Consider the following 20,848-nt stretch of genomic DNA (forward strand, 5'->3'; position numbering starts at 1 on the left):
GGTGGGCTATGTAGAAGGTCTTTCTAACCACTTTGGCAATGTGGTTGTCAAAGGAGAGATTGCTATCAACTTGGGTCCACAGGTCCCTAATTACTTCTTCCGTACTTAATGGGTTACCACCTATGTGGTAATTTGTGGGCACTTTGTTTTTGCCAAAGGGCATGACTATACACTTTTTGGCATTTAGCTTTAAGCCATGGCTCTGGCACCAGTTATCCGTCTCTGTGAGACCTTTTTGGAGGATGTTCGTGTCAGCTGGAGAGTCAATTATGGCACCCAGTTTGCAGTCATCTGCGAACTTGGTCAGCCATAGTCCTCCTGTATTGGCCTGTACCTCGGAGAAGTATATGTATGCCAGACAGAGGTCACCTCTGAGGAATCTGCATGAGACTGAGTAGAGGGACAGGGCCTTTAGCCTATCTTTGTAGAGTAGATGTTTGAGGCCCTGGATTCTCCTGGTGAGGAACCTCTGTGGTCTCTCCCGCTGCTGCATGTGCTTTGTGTGGTACATGCTGAAAGGGGCATTGTTCTCAATAATGGGTCTTATAAGGGAAGAATACAGAGATGTTATGACCACCTTGTCCCTGAATGAGATATCCTTACTAATGAGGTGGGCAATGTAGAAAGCTTTCCATGCAACATAGGCAATATATTGGTCAAAAATCAGTTTGCTACCAACCTGGATGCCCAAGTCCCTCATGACTGATTGTGTGCTTAGCACTTTGTTATTAATGTGATAATTTGTGGGGACATCACTTTCCCCAAAGGGGATGATTATGAATTTTTTGGCATTCAGTTTGAGGCCATGTTTCTGGCACCAGTCATTTGTGTGGATATGACCCTCCTGGAAGATGTCCACATCACTAGGAGAATTGATGACAGCACCCAGTTTGCAGTCATCTGCAAACCTGGTCAGCCATAGCCCCCTAGTTTTGGCTTGCACCTCAGAAAAGTATATTCCAAACAACAGATGTCCCAAGACCGATCCCTGGGGTACACCACTTGTTAAGGGTCTACTGCTTGATGTGGCTTCCCCTATTTTGACTAGGTGGGTTCTGTCACTGAGTCATACTACATACACATTGGATAAAAGCATACACATCTGTTAAGGGTGAAAGACAGCTTTCACAACTCCAGTCACATACTATAGCTAAACAATATTTTCCACAGGCTGCCACTCTTGGAAATCTGACTCAGGTGTTATGTATAGGAGGATGTACATTTCAACGGATGTAGATCTCCCCCTTTTTAACAACAGCATCTGTTTTAGTTAACCTCAGAAATTATATCTAATTCATATATTCTACAGCCCTTGTAAAGCTAGCCAAGTAGGCACTAATCATATTGATAAATCAACTTATTTCCAAGCAATTACCTTTTTGTCTGACCTATCTGTTGTAGTGAAGATTTCAGTCTAAACATGTAGGCGTACAAATTTGCAGGCTGGGCATCACACAATATTAGTTCACAGCAACTTCTCTTAAAATAGATTTTTGTTTAAATAATTTTAAATTCTCCAGGCTTAGTTCAATTTCCTTTTTCACATTCATTTTGCAACTGTGAAGATAGGAAGGACTGCCAGCCATGCCAGGAAGAAGTAGGGCAGCAAAGATAGCTGGAATTTTGTAAATAATTGCATGTCATTTGTATATCAAGCTGATTTGTACAGATGCTTGTGCTGAAAATATATTTGTGAGCTCAGTAATAAATATAGTGAAGCTTAGTTTAGAAATTGTTTTCTTTATTTGTATAAGTCTGTCCATCAATGTTGTTTTCAATATTTTCTGAGATTTGAACTCTGTGGTTTACTGTGCATACATATTCAGTATTTTCTTGTTCTTTTATTATTTATTATTAAACATATTTAAACTTGTCATTATGTTTAGTCCTTTTTAGAAAGTATTAACATTTGAGAGTACTTAGATTTATTTGGTGACACTGTGTGGGCCACTCCAGAACTCCTAGCCATCTTGGTGAACTACTACTATTTGTATTAGTATTAATATTGCACAGTATAATTGGACACCCTTTGTTAAGTGCCTTAGAGTAGCTGATTGCAGAGTGTCTGGTGGCAGTGAATCTACCTTATAGTCTGGGCAGAAGGTAACATAGCTAGTAAACCTGTGCCTGTGTGTGAAAATGAAATGTTAAGGAATGTGTGTGTGTGTGTGTGTGTGTGTGTGTGTGTGTGTGTGTGTGTGTGTGTGTGTGTGTGTGTGAGTGTGTGTGCGTGTGTGCGTGTGTGTGTGCATGCGTGCGTGCGTGTGTGTGTGTGTGTGTGTGTGTGTGTGTGTGTGTGTGTGTGTGTGTGTGAGCTACTTGGGGCAGGGACATGAAGCACTGGGTTTACAGAGTGGGTGCTGGAGGACTTGGCTTGGATACTCGGCTGCGGATGTAAACCTACAGCTGTACCAATGAGGAGTCTTATTGAGGACCTGGAATGCAACAGATAAAGACATCTCCAGACTCCTGGCTGAGTGTGTTCTCTGTGTGCTCTTAAGGGAAACTGTACTTTATAGGTTCATAGGTTCATACTAGGCTATCTGCCCGAGGGCATTTACAAGCCTAGCCCATAGTTTTGTGGCTTACGCCACCCCTTTAGTATGGGGAACTATACCCATTATTTTGCTGTGCCTCTGTTGAGCAGTGACACTGAGGTAATCCCTGGGGTATATCTGCGATCTCCCATCCATTGGTCAAGATTTCTCTTGAACAAGGCCAGCGAAGTGCTCTGCCTCACATATACCGGGATTTTATTCCACAGCATAGGGAGTCTTTGGGTGATGAATCTATCCCTCCAGCACGTCCTATTAATAGCCGTGTCGAGGTTTAAGTCTCCCGCCCTTGTGGCTCTGACAGATCTAGATTTTTTGAGGTGAAGCATATTCATCAAATCTGGGTTTGACATGGCCTTGTATGTTAGGCAAAGGTCACCTCTGAGCAAGCGGTGGCGACTGACTAGAGCTGGAGTTCTTTCAGTCGGGCAGCATAGGACAGATGTTTGAGACCCTTTATCCTTTTGGTGAGGAACTTTTGTGGCCTCTCCAACTGCTGCAAGTGTCGGGTCAGATACATTCCGAATGGGGCATTGTACTCAATCATTGGTCTGATGAGTGATGAGTATAGGGAGACTATGACCTCCCTTGATCTAGATGAGAATCCCTTCATGATAAGGTGGGCAATGTAGAAGGTCTTCCTAACTACTTTAGCTACATGGGTGTCGAATGACAGACTACTATCAACCTGGGTCCCCAGGTCCCTGATAACTTCTTCTGTACTCAGTGGATTGCCACCTATTTGGTAGCTAGGGGTAACCTTGTTTTTCCCGAAGGGTATGACTATGCATTTTTTGGCATTTAACTTTAGGCCATGGCTCTGGCACCAGTTATCCGTTTCTGTGAGACCCTTCTGAAGGATATCTGTGTCAGATGTGTTTTCTACTATGGCGCCCAGTTTGCAGTCATCTGCAAACTTTGTCAGCCATAACCCTCCTGTGTTTGCTTGTACTTCGGAAAAGTAGATGCCAAACAAGAGTGGGCCCAGGACTGAGCCCTGTGGTACACCACTTGTGACAGGCTTTGAGTCTGACATAGCGCCAGCAACTCTGACCCTGTGGGTTCTGTCACTCAGCCAGTTTGCAACCCATCTTGTGATGTATGGGTTAACATTTAAGCTGATGAGTTTTTCAATGATACCCGAGTGGGGTATTGTATCAAAGGCCTTCGCCAGATCGAGGTAGGCTGTATGGACTGCCTTTCCCTCATCAATGGCTTTGGTGACTGTTTCGAAAAAGTCAACCAAGTTTAGAAGGCATGATCTGCCTTTGACAAAGCCAAACTGGGATGGATCCAAAGTCTGCAAATTCCCTATGTCTTTATTTATGAGGTCCATTATGATCCTCTCCATGGCTTTGCAGATAAGGCTTGTCAAGCTAATGGGCCGGTAATTTCCAGGGTCGGTGGAGGCACCGCCTTTGTGAAGTGGGACCACAGTTGCAGTGCGCCACTCCTTATGCAGAGAGTTTTGCCTCTGGAAATACTGAGTGCATCTATTTGTATTCCAAGTGTATGTCCCTCTCCAGTGTCAGTGTTGAGGCTCCTTGATTACTGTCCCAGTGTGGGGATGACATATATTGGTGCCCATCATGCATTGACAGCATTGGTGGGCATCACCTTTTAACTGGTGGCGGTGGTGAGATCATCACATGCTCACATATTGTTGAGTGGTGGTGTGGATATTGAACTCCTGTAGCCTGTGAGCAGTGGTCACTAAAGAAGGTGTTTGTGCTCTTAAGCAGCCACAAAGTAGACTTTCAGAGTTTCATATCACAATAGTTTTATTTATTTACTTTTTGTTAGGTTAAATAGGGAGAGCAGACAAGGATGTCAGCAGAGGATTATTGTAAGCTGACAAGGAATCAGTTGGCTGAGATGTGCCAAGCTAAAGGATTGGGGCATGCCAACCTGACTAAAGGGGAAATGATTGCAGCCTTAACGACAACTGCAGCACAGGTCAGCAACCAGGAGGATAACCAGTTTGTCGATGGAAATTTGTAGCCCTCAGAAACAGGACAGTTCAACTTTTCCTCAGAGGACCTAAAAATTCAACCAGAGTTAAAGACACTTGAACTGGAGGCCAAAAGGTTGAAAGTAGAATAAGCAGAGAGACTGCAGTACTTGGAAGCTGAAGAAAATGAGAGACAGAGACAACATAAAAGGAAATGCTGAATGGGAAGGGAGTAACTGTACCCCAGAAGCAATAAAGGTCAGTAAACTTCTTCCTCAGTACCAAGAAGGTGATAATTCTGATAGTTTTACTCATATATTTGAAAGAGTATGCAAACAGTATAATGCTGACCAAGGGTTCTGGGTACAGTTCCTCACCCCCTTACTCCATGGTATAGCTGTAACTGTTGTTTCTAAATTGTCTGATACTGACTGTTTTGATTATGAGAAAGTTAAGCACTGTTTTTTACAATGTTTTAATTTAACACTTGAGGCTTACAGAAAAAAAAGGTTTGTGAGCATAGACGCAAGGCAGATGAAAGTGTATGTGATTATATTGCTGAACTAAGAGCTTGTTTTCATAGGTGGGTGAGTGGGTGTAAAGTCACCACTTTTCAAGAGCTGGCAGACCTTTTGGTGAGGGAAATGACTGTGTCAAAACCATGGCTTTCAACTTAATGCCAAAAAGTGTGTCATCATCCCCTTTGGGAAAAACTCAGTTCCCACTAATTACCACATCAATGGGAGCCAACTGAAGGTGTTATAAGAGATCCGGGGACACAGGTTGACAGCAACATCTCCTTTGACCACCACATTGCCACTGTGGTCAGAAAGTCCTTCTATGTGGCACATCTCATTACCAAGGGTTTTGCATCCAGGAAGAAAGAGGGCATCATCTCCCTTTACTCTTCCCTTATTAGGCCAATCATAGACTATAATGCCCCCTTTGGCATGTTTCTCACTAGACACCTGCAACAGCTGGAAAGGCCACAAAAGTACCTCACTAAGAGGAACCTAGGCCTTAAATGCATGTCCTACATGGACAGACTCAAAAAACTCCAACTATTCTCTATCTCATATCGTCTACTAAAAGGCAATCTCTGCTTGACTTACAAAGCCATGTCTGACCCAGCTCTGTTAGAAATGCTATATCTAAAGAAATCTCAATCCCTTGCACACCACATGCTCCAGAGACCTCAACCTCATTACCACAATCAACAGAACATGCTGGAGGGACAGGTTCATAACCCAGAGATTGCCCATGCTGTGGAACAGACTTCCCATACATGTCAAGCAGAGCACCTCACTGGCCCTCTTCAAGAGCAATCTTGATGAGTGGATGGGAAATAGGAAGTTCACCCCGGGGATCACTCCAGTGGCTCTACTTGATAGAGGCATTGGGAACTAATGTCGGGCAGCATGATGCCAGGGCACTTCTATGAGCTAGGCTCGTAAAGGCTCCAGGGCAATTAGCCTAATACACACCTATGAACCTATGAACGTAGCACTTTGCCGAAGGACATGAGAATCTGGTTGGCAGACAGGGAATGAAACTCTGCAGATGAGTTGGAGAAAAAGGGAGACCTATACTTAGCAAGCAGGGCATCACTGCACAGGAAAGGGATACCCAATGCTACACATGGATTTAAGAGATCCCATGGTGAGCAGTCTAAACTTCCCCAACACAGTCCAACAGTAACAGGGAACGCCACCAGTTCAGGCACATGGCTAGGATCAAGGGTTACATTTTTTAAATGTAACCAGAGGGATCATGTAGCCTATAGATGTCCACTGAGCCAAGGTGGGGAACAAATGGAGAGGGGGAGCCAGCAAATGGGAATAACAGAATGCCAGTGGTAAGTTGTCTAGAGATAACAGTGGTACCAAACTACCAGCAGAGTTTATATTCAAGCTTGGTGGATGGGAAATAGGCCACTGCCAAGAAAGACACAGCATCTAATATAACCATTGTGAAGCCAGCAGTGGTTAAAGAGGAACAGGACTTGCTTGGGCAGTCTACTCCAGTCAGAGCTTTAGGAGGGATCCTATTTCAAATGCCTTTTGCCATGGTTCACCTTGACTGGGGGGGGGGGGGTGGAAAAGGAAGCAAACATGTAGGTATGTTTGAGGATATCCCTGCAGATGTCTTGATAGGGAATTATTTTGATAATGCAGTAATGTGTGTGCATGCAGTGACATGCTTGCATGTGGGTCTGGTAGCCTGGGGATACCCAGACAGACCACCTGAGCTTAGACAGGTGCAGCAGGTTAGAGGCTATTCTCTTGCATTTGGTGAGTTACAACATAGGTCACATGCCAAATGGAGGCTTATTACAGAGGATTAGACAGGAAATTCGATTTATGAAAAAATGCTGGCTTCAGTCTCAGATATTATGATCAGAAGAGGTACAGAGACTGAGCTAAAAGGAGGGGTCAGATCCATTCTTATGGTGAAGGTGATGTGTCACAAAATTAATAATACAATGTAAAAATTGGTGAAGGGTCATGTTGGACATTTACATAGCCCATTTATACATCAAGATACAGGAGGGAAGGGGTGCAGGTCTATTACTAACATCTTAAGGCTGGTTTATCTAGGCTAAACCTATGTCTCAGCTAGGTAGCAGGAGGTGAGATTTCTTTGCCTTCTGTAGCATAAAGTATGAAAGTTAGAGAGACTAAAGGTACATAGGAGGGAGGATACAAGACTTAACAACATTTGTAGTGACAAAGTCCAGGAATTGCTGTGCTTGTGCACTGATGGGGGTGGAGGCCCAGGAACAACTAGTCAGAGTATCCACTATGGGGAGCAAAATCTTGGATCTTCCCCTTACTAATATAAAGGCATCTTACATCATCCTTTGTGTATCTTCATCACTTGTTATATCTGACCATAAAGCCATCTCCTTTGAAATAAAAATGAAACCAGAGACCCCTTCTACCGAAAGTAGCTTTAGAACTTTCTCTAAGACAGAGTATCTACTTCTAAGTAATCTATTGGCAAGCTTCAAATCCCACCAAACCCAGTTAACTCTACTGAATACCAGCAAAACTGTACTTGGTTTAATACTGAGTGATTCCAGTGCCTACAAACAGGATTGTGGCCCTTTCTTGGTTCATAAAGGGAGTAGTCTAGCTAGGTAATATATTGTATTGGACCTTTCTGATAGTTATCTGGACATGAAGAGACTCTAGTGCATCATGCTACTTTTCTAGCCTTGATTTGAGTCCCATGTGGATGAAGACTGAGACACTTCCACTTTATTTCCCCTCCTGCACAGTAGCTGGTCTAATTGTCTGGAAGGCATTATAGCCCAGCATAGATGGAGTGCGGTCCTCCATTTTAAACTATGTTGCAGTCAATACACTGGTACTTACCTCCTCCAAGGTGAAGAGGGGTTGTAGGAAGTAAAGTTTCTTGTTTAGGCTCCTAGCACTGATCAGTTGCACTTTCATATTTTCCTTTGCATGCTTTCTTATAGTGATAGGTTTATCATGCTGACATTGCCAAAAAAGGGCACTATGGGGATGGACAATGTCTTTGCCAATAAATGGAACCCTAAATGGGAAAGATGTAGGCCATCCTTGGTGACGCATTGTGGTCCGCCAATCCTGTACTCCCAGGCTTACAAATATTGAACCCTTTTGAATGAAACCAAAAGCTTATCTAGTTATTGAAGTCAATTATTTTTGGACATATTGTGGCACCATCCTTGCAGAAGATACAATGCCGCTGAGTACTAGCCTCATACCTGTCTGGGACACATAGTGTGAGTTTTCCATCATGTCTATCTTCATTTATTCCAGGAAGATACATCTCAAATCATTGTCACTCACATGTACTATGACAAAGTCATAGTGGTACCTGCTGTTCAAGGACTTGAGTGTCTGTGTGATCTGATGGATCCTGGCAGCAGACAAGCAGCTAACCATCGCTGCTTTCTTGCTCAGCCTGGTAAAAGGTGCATATGCCTGTCTTATAATGGAGTCACCTATAACTACAATGTCTTGTTGGGGTGATGCCTGCCTTATGGGCTCAGCATCCATGACTTTGGGACTCCATGTGCAATGTAAGAAGGTAGGCTTAACTTGCCGTGTGTGCTTTGTACCTGTGTTGTGTTTTGGAAGTCTCTGAGGTTTAGGCAAGTTAATCTTTAGAACCACAGCTTATGATGGATTATGTGCATTGTGATAGCATTGGCGAGGTATGTGAGGTGTACTTATGATGATTTTGGTGTCTGAGTTTACTGTGTGAGAAAGCTTTGCCTCCAGACATATCATACATGTACATTGTATGCTGTCTAAGTAGTAGATGATCTTCAGACAGCATGAGACAATTCTTGCACTGTCTCAAGATGACCTCTTCACCAGCCTGGCAACAGAAGTTGTGGGGAAGTGCTGATCCATGGTTTCAACAGGAATGACTCAGGGAGGGGAGCAGACTACAACTGCTTACATTTGTGTTTGTTTAGGATACTGTTTGGGCGGACTTACTACTAAGGTGGGAAATACTTTGTTATATTTCAGGGCTGCACTTCAACTCAAGGTATGTTTATTTGCACTTGGCACAGGTTATTTGACACTTAGACCAGGATTTCTAAGGTTGTATAGACTTTACTGGTCTGCTGTAGGAAAAAAAGCTCTTTCACTGACAACCCACCAAAGAGTGAATCTAATGGTGCAGATTTTTCTTCCCTTTTTGATGAAATTATAATTTCTCATTTCAGGGCTTTCCATTTCTCTCAGAGTCTTGAATAAAAAAAAAATAAAAAAAAAACTAGGTGGGCATAGCTCTGTGTTGGTTATAGCAGACTAGGAATAGAGAGATCCAATCAAATAAAGCCAGTATTGAAGATCTGTTACTTTGTAGCATGTTGGAGTTCTCTTAGTCGTATTACTCTGAACTACAGGTCAATGACCCCAAGTACATAAGCATTTCAGAAACTCTCCTGAGATAGACAGTGGACTACATCTTCTGGTGAGATAAGGGAAGGTAGCTACCTCAAGTTGAGAAGTTTAAGTACTGCCTATCACACTGTTACAACTTTTTTCCATTTTCTTTAGCATTCACAGGCAGTCCTGATAATATTTGTCCTATGTAGCTGCCATGCAGTATACACATTTTGACTGCCAAAGCCTCATTTTATTTTAAAAGATCAAACTAACAGAGCCTTATCACAAGCATAACCGTCACATCAATGTGTTATTTGTATCATTCCCCTTCCCAAACATAATCCTATTTACTCTCTGTCATATACCGGACGGTGCAGTGGTGCAGCGGTAGCATTATCTCCCAGCAAGAGGTTCTTTGGTTCAATTCTTGGCTGGTGTGCCTTCTGTGGGGAGTTTGCATGTCTTCTCTGTGTTTGTGTGGGTTTCCTCCCACATTACAAAGGCATGTCTGGATCATTTCTCTCTGGGCCTCTGCTGAAAATTGGCTTTGTTCCAAGTCAGACTTTCCCAGTTAAATAAATATAAACAATCTATTATCTTAGAAATACACAGGGGAAAAAAATCAGTAAATCTTGGATAAACACACACACATATATTCTTATTTGACATATAGGCAAAACAGCTTTGGTACTTAAAGTTCAGCAGTAATAATAAAAAAAACAGCAGGAGCCTATGGATAGTATTTTGCATACTGTTTCAGTGAGGCATCATCAGTGAGTTGACATTAATTGTACTAATAATAATCTATTGCGCAGATCTCATTGTCTGCAGTGTCTACAGTGCATTGAAGTATTGTATTGAAACAAGTTTTGGCAGAACAATGACGTAAATCTTATGACGTTTACATAGTGCAGGATTGTCAGCACTGTATGTAGTATTGGAAACACTTCAGCATGCTGCTGTAGTCTAGCTCTTAATCAGAATTTTTAGACATTTCATTAACATAGTGCTGATTTAGTCTAGGCAACTGTGAAAGTATTAACTCAGCTTGAGAAATTGTTGAGCTTATGCAAGGATGCTGAATAGAATAGTCTTTCTGCCTGTCATGTGGACCACTTAGAAGAGTGGAATGGCCATCAAGCAATGGGATGCAGAGGGGTCATACCTCTCAACCTCATAGAGCAAGAAATCTGGACAAAGCCATATATAAAAGTGGGACAAAGGCCCAAAAATAGGGACAATTTTTAAATGTTGCTCTTATAAATTTATAAAGTTGATAGAATAACAGGTTTTGCATTAGCATGAATTTTTTGAAGTGTATGAAGTCTGAAACTCAAATATCTGTCATTATTTTCTAACTTCAGCCTTTAATTATTTGTCACTAGTTTGCCAGAAAACCACAATTTTATGGAAAACACACCAAAAATATGAGGCAAAAATCTGGACATTCTTGAAAATCTGTACAGTTTAGAGGTCTGAGAGGGGTATCTGGAGGGTCCAGTTATAACACATTAAAAGAGGAGAGAGGCTTAGAAATCTGAACACTCTCTGCATGGATTGGGTGGTGGGAGGAGTAAGGTCAAGAACACATCTCTAGTAGAGACAATAAAGCTGTTGAGGGTGTGCATCTGATTTCTCAAAATCTTTAAGAATACAAAAATTGCTTTCAGGAGAGGGCAGCGGAGAAAGGGGGAAAATCACTAGGTGAAAGGGGCAATTGCAAATAAAGGGTACAACCATCCCAATTATGGTGAAAGGCATGGGGGATGCTACTCTAATGACTGCTTATAGAATACTAGCAGGGTGGTTGTATATGCAACCAGGATTGCCATTGGTTTGTGGGAATAACAGCATAGTCATCATTAGTATAAGAGAAGTAAGGATTTCTCTTAATTGTTACCAGGGTTAATGTAGGGGATTAGGTGAGGGCAGTATATGCAAGATATTGGGAGATATATATACTTCTTCTAGTGTATACTTTTTACAATAGTTTTTTTCAGCATATCCTTTTAGACTCTACCAATAGCTACCAGGTCATAAAATTGCATTCCTACACTTGCCATGTACCATTAAGATAGTTTTGGCTACCAGGAATAGAGTTAAGGTAGAGCTCCACATGCCAAGCAGGAAAGGGTCTCTAAATCAAAATTCTGTATGATATGCTCACAAGCCTGGCATAAGCAAACTTCCATCAGGAATGATGTATTCATGCATCCTTCCATGATTCCTTATAATTTTTTCTTAAGCAAGTTGTTTTGGTAAAATACTGTATACTAGAAGGAATGTCAGTTGTGTTATATAATCCAAAGAGTGGTTGTTTCTAAGGCTATTTACCCCAAATGTATTGATGTCTCAGTGCTTGCATTGGTTGTATTTCCCTTCAGATATTAAGAAATTTATACTGCCCAACATCATCTTCCTTTTCTCAAATTACATGTAGGAACCAGTTCAAGAAATTAGTTGTCAGTCTGCCCCTTTAACAGATGTCCATCAGGTACCAGTGTCTGGTCTACCACCTTTCTTCTATAAATGCATGTGAAAACATATCAATAATGTCAAATATGTTACCATATGCTGACAATTCTATTTTCCTTACCTGTTCTACTAAATTGTATAATTTGGAGACAAACTTAAAAGCTTATTTTAGCAAATTCCATCCATGGCTAAACAACAACATTTTATTAATTCTTAATGCTAATAAGTCAAAAATAATATCAAAATCAACAACAAAAACCTACCAGCTGCTAGTATCAGTCTTCTGTGAATTGCTGGGTACATCTCAATTCTTTTAGAACTCAAATACCTAGGCTGTTTAGTTGACCTAGACACGTCCTGATGCTGTGTGCTATTTACATTACTGTTAGAATTCACAGGCAACTTGACATACTTTAAAGGCTTGAAGGTCATGTCAGTTCTAACACAAAAATCTGGCCTGGCACCTCTTATTTCATCTGTTGTTTAGCTGTGTAATGCCAAATTCAACATTAATTGGATAAGCTGCTCCCTGCTAATAGCTGAACTTTAAATGTTCAGGGGGTCTTGCAGCACAGATATACCACAATAGATTCTAAGCCCAAAGTAACTGGCTATCTTTTATCAGTGGACAGTAATTTATTACTACTGATTACACAATAGTGTTATCAAAAGCACTGTGATTAGATCAGCACACACACACACACACACACACACACACACACACACACACACACACACACACACACACACACACACACACACACATATCACACTATAAGCCAAGCTGCACATTACGATAATGACAACAATCTCCTCCCAGTATCTTCTACATTCTTCATGTACCATTCTGCAAGCAGATGCCACTCACAGCTTTTACCACAGCTGTCTGACATAACTGAAATGCCGTTCCTGTCATATCAAAAGTGCTATCCCATTCTCTTCTGTCAAGGAGGAGCATTTTAATTGCTTCAAACTGCCATCTTAAGTGTCAAGGCTGAGGTGTTACTTAGACTTACGATGCTAAAAGTCACAGATCTCTCCTACAGCTGTAAATGAAACATTTAAGCTAAAACAGATGTTTGATATGCATAAGAATATCACTTTAGTTGTACAAAAAACGTATGCAGTGCCTTTTGGAGAGAATACAACAATCTGAGTAGTATGCTAAACACAGAATAAGCCTTTTAATAAGCACTGTACTGTACACACTGTAATCCTCATGCTATATCCTATTATTTTTACTACAATACTCAGGATTGCATGCAGTAGTGGTGTTGCGGTAGCGTTGTCGCCTCACAGTAAGACGCTGACTGGTTCGACTCTCAGCTAGACCGTCTTCTGTGTGGAGACATACGTGAATGGGCGTACCTTCGTTGAAGGTTGTGCATTAGGGCTGGCAACTCAGCACGTAGAAATCAACTGCCAATCATTAGCGAACCGGAGTTCTGCTGTGGCGACCCCTAACCAGGAAAAGCCGAAAGACACAACAACTCAGGATTGCATGTCACAGTATAAATGTATGTCTCATGTTTATTGTATTTTCTGTTACAGTATATTTCTTACAATGCTGCTTAATCTCTCTTTACTCAGTGAATCATGTCTAATTATCAGTTACTATTTTTTTCTTTATGTTGTTCTTTTAACTTATTGTAATACTTACTTTGTTTCCTTTCTTAATTTGCTCTATTTATGTTTGTTTGTAAATGTTTCTCTTGTTTTCATGCCCAGTTCTCCACTGTAAGCAGGGTGTCTATGCCACTAAACTAACCTGATTATCAAAGTACATAGACAAGTAAATACACAGTCAGATAATTAAACAGATATCAAAGCACACCTGCATACCAGTATGATGATCAGTGTTGTCTTTACCATCATCTTCATCATCAGCCTCTTTTTCCCATTTTTCTGCATGAGGTTGGGGTATCACATCAGTTGTCACCATCTATCTCAGTTCAATGCCACTATCTTACCTTCATTGGCAGTTATATCTGACTGTCACAGATCTTCTGTCATACTTTATCCATCTCCTTGCTGGTCATCCTCATGTCACCTTACCTTGTTTCTAACCCTCTCAATTCTCCTTCACGAAATCATCTTCAGCTTTTCTGCAAATGTGCCTGAACCACAGCAGTCTATTTTCATTGACCTTCTCTGTAACTAGATCTAATCTGACTTCTGCTCTAACGTCATCATTTAGTTGTCTGTCGAACAGTGTGCATCATACCAGCCATCTCAGGCTCTTCATCTCCATTACCTTAAGTTTCTTCAGCTGCTCTACCTTCACTGTCTTTATTTCTGTACCATACAGTAATACTAGTCAGACCACTATTTTGTACATCTTACTTTTCAGCTTCTTTGGAATTCGTCAGACATAAACACTACCCCTGACAGTTTGTGCTAGTTGTCTGCAGCACCTCTGATTCTAGCTTTGGCCTCCTCATTCAGACTTCCCTTCTCATCAACCACTACTCTCAGATACCTGAAACTCCTGAAGCTTTAAATTTGTTCCATCATTTTGCCTTCTATCTCATTTTTAAACTTATTTTGATTTCCGCTATTTGCTGCCATAATCACTGTCTTGTCTGTACTCAGTTTCATCCCATGTGCCTTCTGTATTGCATGCCATTCCCCTATCATTTGCTGAAGTAAATACTTAGAATCTGCCTGTAATGCCACATCATCTGCATAAAGCAGCCTTGCTAATCTATTCCTTCCAACCTGTTTGCTAATGCACTCACTCACTAATACGAACAGCACTAGGCTCAGAGCTGAACCTTGATGAAAGCATACTCCCACTGGGGAACTCCTATGTGAGTCCAAACACTGTTTGTACTTGTATCATTGACCCTTGTTTATAGCTTGCACTAACTCACTGTTTTCAGGTCTTCAAACTATTGCAGGCACGGCCAAATCACCCTTCCTATGAACTTGTCATATGCTTTCTCCAAATGTCGGATTATTCAGTTGACCTCCTTCCTTCACTCTAGCTTTTTCACCACTATCTGTTTCACTGCAAACTTTGTGTCAGTTGTTTTTCTATCTTGATCTGAATCTGAACTATTCTTTGCCCATTTTACTTTCTACTATTCTGCGAGTTGTTTATCAGTCAGCCCCTACAGCACTTTCATGTAGTACGATAGGAGTTTGACTCTGCCACAATGCCCACAGTTGTGAATGTTCCTTTTGTTCTTGTATACTGGCACTAGAATACTTATTCTACAGGTACCTGGGGTATGTCTTTCTCTCCATACTGCTATAAATATCCGCATGAGTTACATTTCCCCTAACTCACCCAACATCTCCATCAAATCTTCTGTGACCTCATCTGAATCTGTGGTGTTCCCTGACTTAATTTTCCTTAGGGCTTCTTATAGGTTCATAGGTGTTTACTAGGCTAATGGCCCCAAGGGCCTTTTTAAACCTAGCCATGTATACAAAATCAGTGACAAGTTCTTGTACCCTTGATAAGTGTAACCAGCAGCTTGTCAGATGAAACATTTACAAGCAGGGGCCTGGGAGATGAGCATGAACCATTTACAGGTGGCCAGTGTCCATTACAGACATAGATGACTAACCAGGGATGAATTTCCCGTTCCCCATCCAATTGTCAAAGTTACACTTGAATTGGGCTACTGAGGAACTCTGCTTCACATGGATGGGGAGCCTGTTCCAGGAAGGGATTGTCTCTGGGATATATACCTCTCTGCCCAGCAGGTCCTATTTATATCACATGCAAGGTTTAAGTCTTTAGAATAGGTAATTCTGGTGCTGTTTACTTTCTAGATATGCAGGAGGTCCATCTAATTGGGAGTCTGATAATGCCCTGTATGCCAGGCATAGATCTCCCCTCAATAGCCTGCAGGAGATAGAATACAGGGACAGAAACTTGAAGCAGTCTGCATAGGACATATTACTTATGCTCTGTATTCTTTTAGTGAGGAACGTCTTTGTACGTTCCAGTTGTTGGATATGCCTGGTTAGGTACATACCAAAGTGGGCATTGTACTCGGTGATAGGTTCATAGGTTCATAGGTGTGTACTAGGCTAATGGCCCTGGAGCCTTTATAAGCCTAGCCCATAGGATTACCCTGGCATCATGCCACCCGACCTTAGTTCCCAGTGCTTCTGTCGAGTAGAGCCATTGGAGTGATCCCCGGGGTGAGTTTTCTATTTCCAATCCACTCATCAAGATTTCTCTTGAAGAGGGCCAGTGAGGTGCTCTATTTGACATGTATGGGAAGTCTATTCCAGAGCATGGACAGTCTCTCATTTAAGAACCTGTACCTCCAACATGTTCTGTTGATTGTGGTAATGAGGTTGAGGTCTCTGGAGTGTGCAGTGTGGAGGGATTGGGATTTCCTTAGATGTAGCATTTCTAATAGAGCTGGGTCAGACATGGATTTGTAAGTCAAGCAAAGATCGCCTCTAAGTAGGTGATATGAGATAGAGAATAGTTGGAGTTTTTTGAGTCTGTCCATATAGGACAAGTGTTTAAGGCCTAGGATCCTCTTTGTAAGGTACTTTTGCGGCCTCTCCAGTTGCTACAGGACTCTAGTGAGGTACATGCCAAATTGGGCATTGTACTCGATGATTGGCCTAATGAGGGAAGAATAGAGGAAGACAATGACTTCTTTCTTCCTGGATGCAAAACCCTTAGCAATGAGATGTTCCACATAGAAGGACTTTCTGACCACAGTGGAATGTGGTGGTCAAAAGAGAGGTTGCTGTCAACCTGTGTTCCTAGATCTCTTATAACGCCTTCTGTGTTCAGTGGACTACCGTAGGTGTGGTAATTCATGGGAACCAGTTTTTTCCCAAAGGGGATGATGACACATTTTTTGGCATTGAGCTTAAGGACGTGGTTCTGACACCAGTCGTTGTTCTCAGTGAGGCCTTTCCTGTAGGGTGTCAGCATCACTTGGGGAGTTATTAATAGCTCCCAACTTGCAATCGTCTGCAAACTTTGTCAGCCAGAGCCCCTTTGAGTTGGCCTGGACTTCAGAGAAGTAGATAAACAGGAGAGGACCCAGGACCGAACCCTGTGGGACTCCACTCATGACTGGTTGGGAGTCTGACTTGGAGTCACCTACTTTCACACCGTGGGTTCTATCTGGCTAGTTTGCAACCCAGCTAGTGATATAGTGGTTGATGCCTAGCTTAGTGTTACTTTTTCTATGATTAATGAATGGGGAATGGTATCAATGGCCTTGGCCAGATCAAGGTAGGCTGTATGAACCACCTTGCCTTCATCCACAGCTCTGGTGACTGACTCAAAGAAGTCAACCAAGTTGAACAGGCATGATCTATCCTTCACAAAACCAAAATTTATGGTATCCAGAGTTTGGAGATTCCCTATATCCTTGTTTATTAGGTGCATGATGATGCATTCCATAGCTTTGCATATCAGACTCATCAGGCTAATGGGACGATAGTTCTCAGGGTCTGTAGTCACTCTTCCTTTGTGGAGAGGGTTGACTGCAGCAGTGTGCCATTCAGTAGGGACAAAGCCTGAGGTGAGGCTGTGATTGAACAGGACTCACAGGTGAGGTGCCATTTCACTCTGTAGTTAATGTAGAACACAGCCAGGGATATTATCAGGTCCCATAGAAGCTGTATTCTTGGCTTTGGACAGTGCTGTTTTAACCTGTGCAGTAGTAATACTGGGTGCCTGGCAATCTACCGGTATTGTAATTGGTCCTTTGGGGGGAAGAGGGGTAAAGTTGGCAGTGAATCTGTAAGCCAGTATATTGGCAATATCTGTTGACTCAGTATAGGAGGTACTATTGTGCAGTAGCTCAGACCAAATCTGGGTATTGCTGTGGAGATTCTTTGCATAACTATAGAAGGCCTTATGGCTGTTTTTACTATCTGCTGCAATTCTGTTTTCATAGCTAGCTTTAGAGGATTTGATGAGGGATCTCAACTTTTTGTTGAGGCTGATAAGGGAGTTTTTCCAGTCTTGGGACTTCATCTTATTCTGCATCAGTTTCCTCCTTCTGTTGTAGAGTTTGTTTATGGCAGGGAACCACCAGACTGGCTTCCTTTTTTTGGAGGAGAGTGTCTTGGCTGGACTGCATATGGAGAGATCCATGCATTTGTGAGCGTGTATGTACAGTACATTGTTGTATGATTTGGTGGTCATGCAACTATTCTCCATTTGCATGGGTGCCATGAAGTTAGACACTTCTGTTTTTAGCAGGCCAAAGTTAGTTTTGGAGAAGTTTTTCATGGTGGATATGTTTGCAGGGGCGGGGGGATGTGGATTTCCAAAGTGATTAGTTTGTGGTCGGATATAACCAGGGAGGGGTTGACTATTGGTGCAGAGCAATGGTCACCCATGTTAGTAATGACCAAGTTAAGGATGTTGCTACCACTAGTGGGGGTAAGAATGAGCTGGTCCAAAACATTGGAATTAATGAATTCCAGGAAACACTGGGCAAGTGTATTGGTACATGACTAGTTTTCCCAGTTAATGGAGTAGTAGTTGAAGTCGCCCAGTATGAGAGTGTTAGGTTGGACCCTAATATTCTCCAGGATGCTTAGGAATGTGGAGTGTGAATCTTGGGACATGGTTGCAGACCTATAGCAGGCTATGACCTGAATCACTGTCTTACCCAATGTTAGCTGCACCTGAAGTATCTCTGATGCTTATGTTGGGCTACCATTCTGGAGGGGTGCGCATCCTTTATGAATATGGAAACACCACCATCTTTGGAACTTTGGTCCAAGTTCTAGGGCCAAAAGGTGTGGAATGAGTTATAGCTTGGTAGTGCAGGGGGTGCTTTCTGCTGCCTTGAACCAGGTCTCTGTTACAGCACAAATAGATCTGATAAATGCCGAATATAGTGGAACAGTTAATTTCGTGGACATATATGGACCTTTGTTTATAAGTTATACAACATAGAATAATTTCCTCACTACTGTAGACACATGATGGTCAAAGGCTAGATTGCTGTCTATGTGTGTCCACAAGTCCCTGACTACTGGGTCAGCTGTTAGGGGAGTGTTGTCAATAGAGTCTATATTACATAATCGAACTTTTAAAAGTTCGAACTTCATATGGTCGACACGATATGATCGAAGTTTTAAAAGTTTGAAAATGTAATTAAAAAAAAATAAATCAAAGAAAAAACCTACCTGAATGGTGTAAGCAGGGGTCAAGCCACACTGAACCCCCCACACCCCCGCTGTTTAAATATACCAACTCCGAGATTGCACTACAGTGCAGAAAAGGGAAATATTCCCATTCCGCGCTGTCCAGAGATTTCCGTTGAAACATTCGAACTTTTAAAAGTTCGATCATACGGTGTTGACCGTATGACGTTCAAACTTTTAAAAGTTTGACTACGTGATATAGACCCTTGTCACTATGATAGGTACCACGGGTGGATGACTTCCCAAAGGATACTATTATGCATTTCTTGGCATTTAGGTTTAGTCCATAACTCTAATTCCAATTATCTGTCTCTGTTGTCAGCACTTCCTGAAAAACATTTGTGTAGGTGGGGGATTCAATAACAGCTCCTAATTTGCAATCATCTGTAAATTTAGTCAGCCCGAGGCCATTGGCATTAGTCTTGACTTTAGAGAAGTAAATGCCAATAAGGAACATTCCCAGGACCAATCCCTGAGGGACTCCACTTTTGAATGGAATCTTTGTAGAAGTGGACTCCCCTCTTCTAATTTCCTGGGTCATGTCTGTGAGCCAGCTGGCTATCCACTGGGTGACAAAACAGTTTATATCTATGTTATGAGTTTGTCAACAATACCTGAATGGGGCATTGTGTCACATGCCTTAGCCAGGTCAAGGTAAGCAGTGTGACCATTTCACCCTCATCAATTACACTGGTAACCTTCTCAACATAGCCCACCAAGTTGAGTGGGCATGATCTGCCCTTGATGAAACTGCTTCTAGAGTGAGCTCTGTTTCCTCCTTCATTGTAGGCTGTGTATGGACAGTATAACTTCTTTGGGTGTTTCTTCATGCAGAATTTGATAGAAATACTCTCGTCTGCCTTTGATGTCCTGTGGACTGTTGATCAGGGTGTTGTTGGAATCTCTTATAAAAGATATCCGGTAACCATCTTCTTTGTCTTTCTGACTTTGCTTTGCCATTTGCTCAGTCACTTTCTCTAAGCCTGTAGAGTGCCTCTAATGCCTCATTCTTTATATATGCAACTGCTTCCTTTACCTTCCTTTGCCTCTTTTTTAACCAACCAGTAGTCCTCCTTAGTCTGGACTTTTCTGTCTTACACTTTTTCCTTGCGCTCTTCTCCTTTGATAACTTTCTGCAGTTTTGCATTCCGCCACCAGCTTTTCTTATGTACTTTGATTCCATACTTGGCTTGTCCATATATCTCTTCTATAGTCTTCACACATGCCCCACCCATCTGGATCTAGGTCACTGCCATTCTTCTTTGACTACACCTGTTTCCTCTTCTTCCTGAGGTATTAGAGCCTTGAGTATTTCCTCAAGCTCTTGTACTTTCACTCACATCAGCTTCCAAGTGCTCAGCTTAATCTCTGTTGACCTTAGAGCCTTCTCTAGCCATTACATTGCAGCAATCAGAGTCTTTTGCTATGGGCCAGCAGTTACACTGAGGATGACCTTTTGCAATCTCTGATTTAAACCAATATCCTTTTCCTTACTAGGATGATGTCTACCTGAGTTGCAAGTTGGCCATTCTTGTATGTGATCTCTCTGGCTGCATCATATGTTGGCTATTATCAAGCCAGTTGCCAGACAGAAGCATAGAACAGCCTTTCCTGTTTTATTTCTGTTGCACCACACATCTGGATCTAGGAGTCCTCACATCCTGTTATGTCTGTCCTAATATGAGCATTCAGGTACCCCATTATCAGCACCCAATCATGTAGTCCTGTTTTGTCTTGTAGGTCCTGCCACTTTTACCTAAATGTGCTCTTTTCCTCACCCTCACAGCACTGCAGAGGGGCATAGCCTGAGGCTACAGATA

Source organism: Protopterus annectens, chromosome 4.part0 (genome assembly GCF_019279795.1).
Source record: "Protopterus annectens isolate FY-2018-M chromosome 4.part0, PAN1.0, whole genome shotgun sequence".
NCBI lineage: Eukaryota > Metazoa > Chordata > Ceratodontiformes > Protopteridae > Protopterus > Protopterus annectens.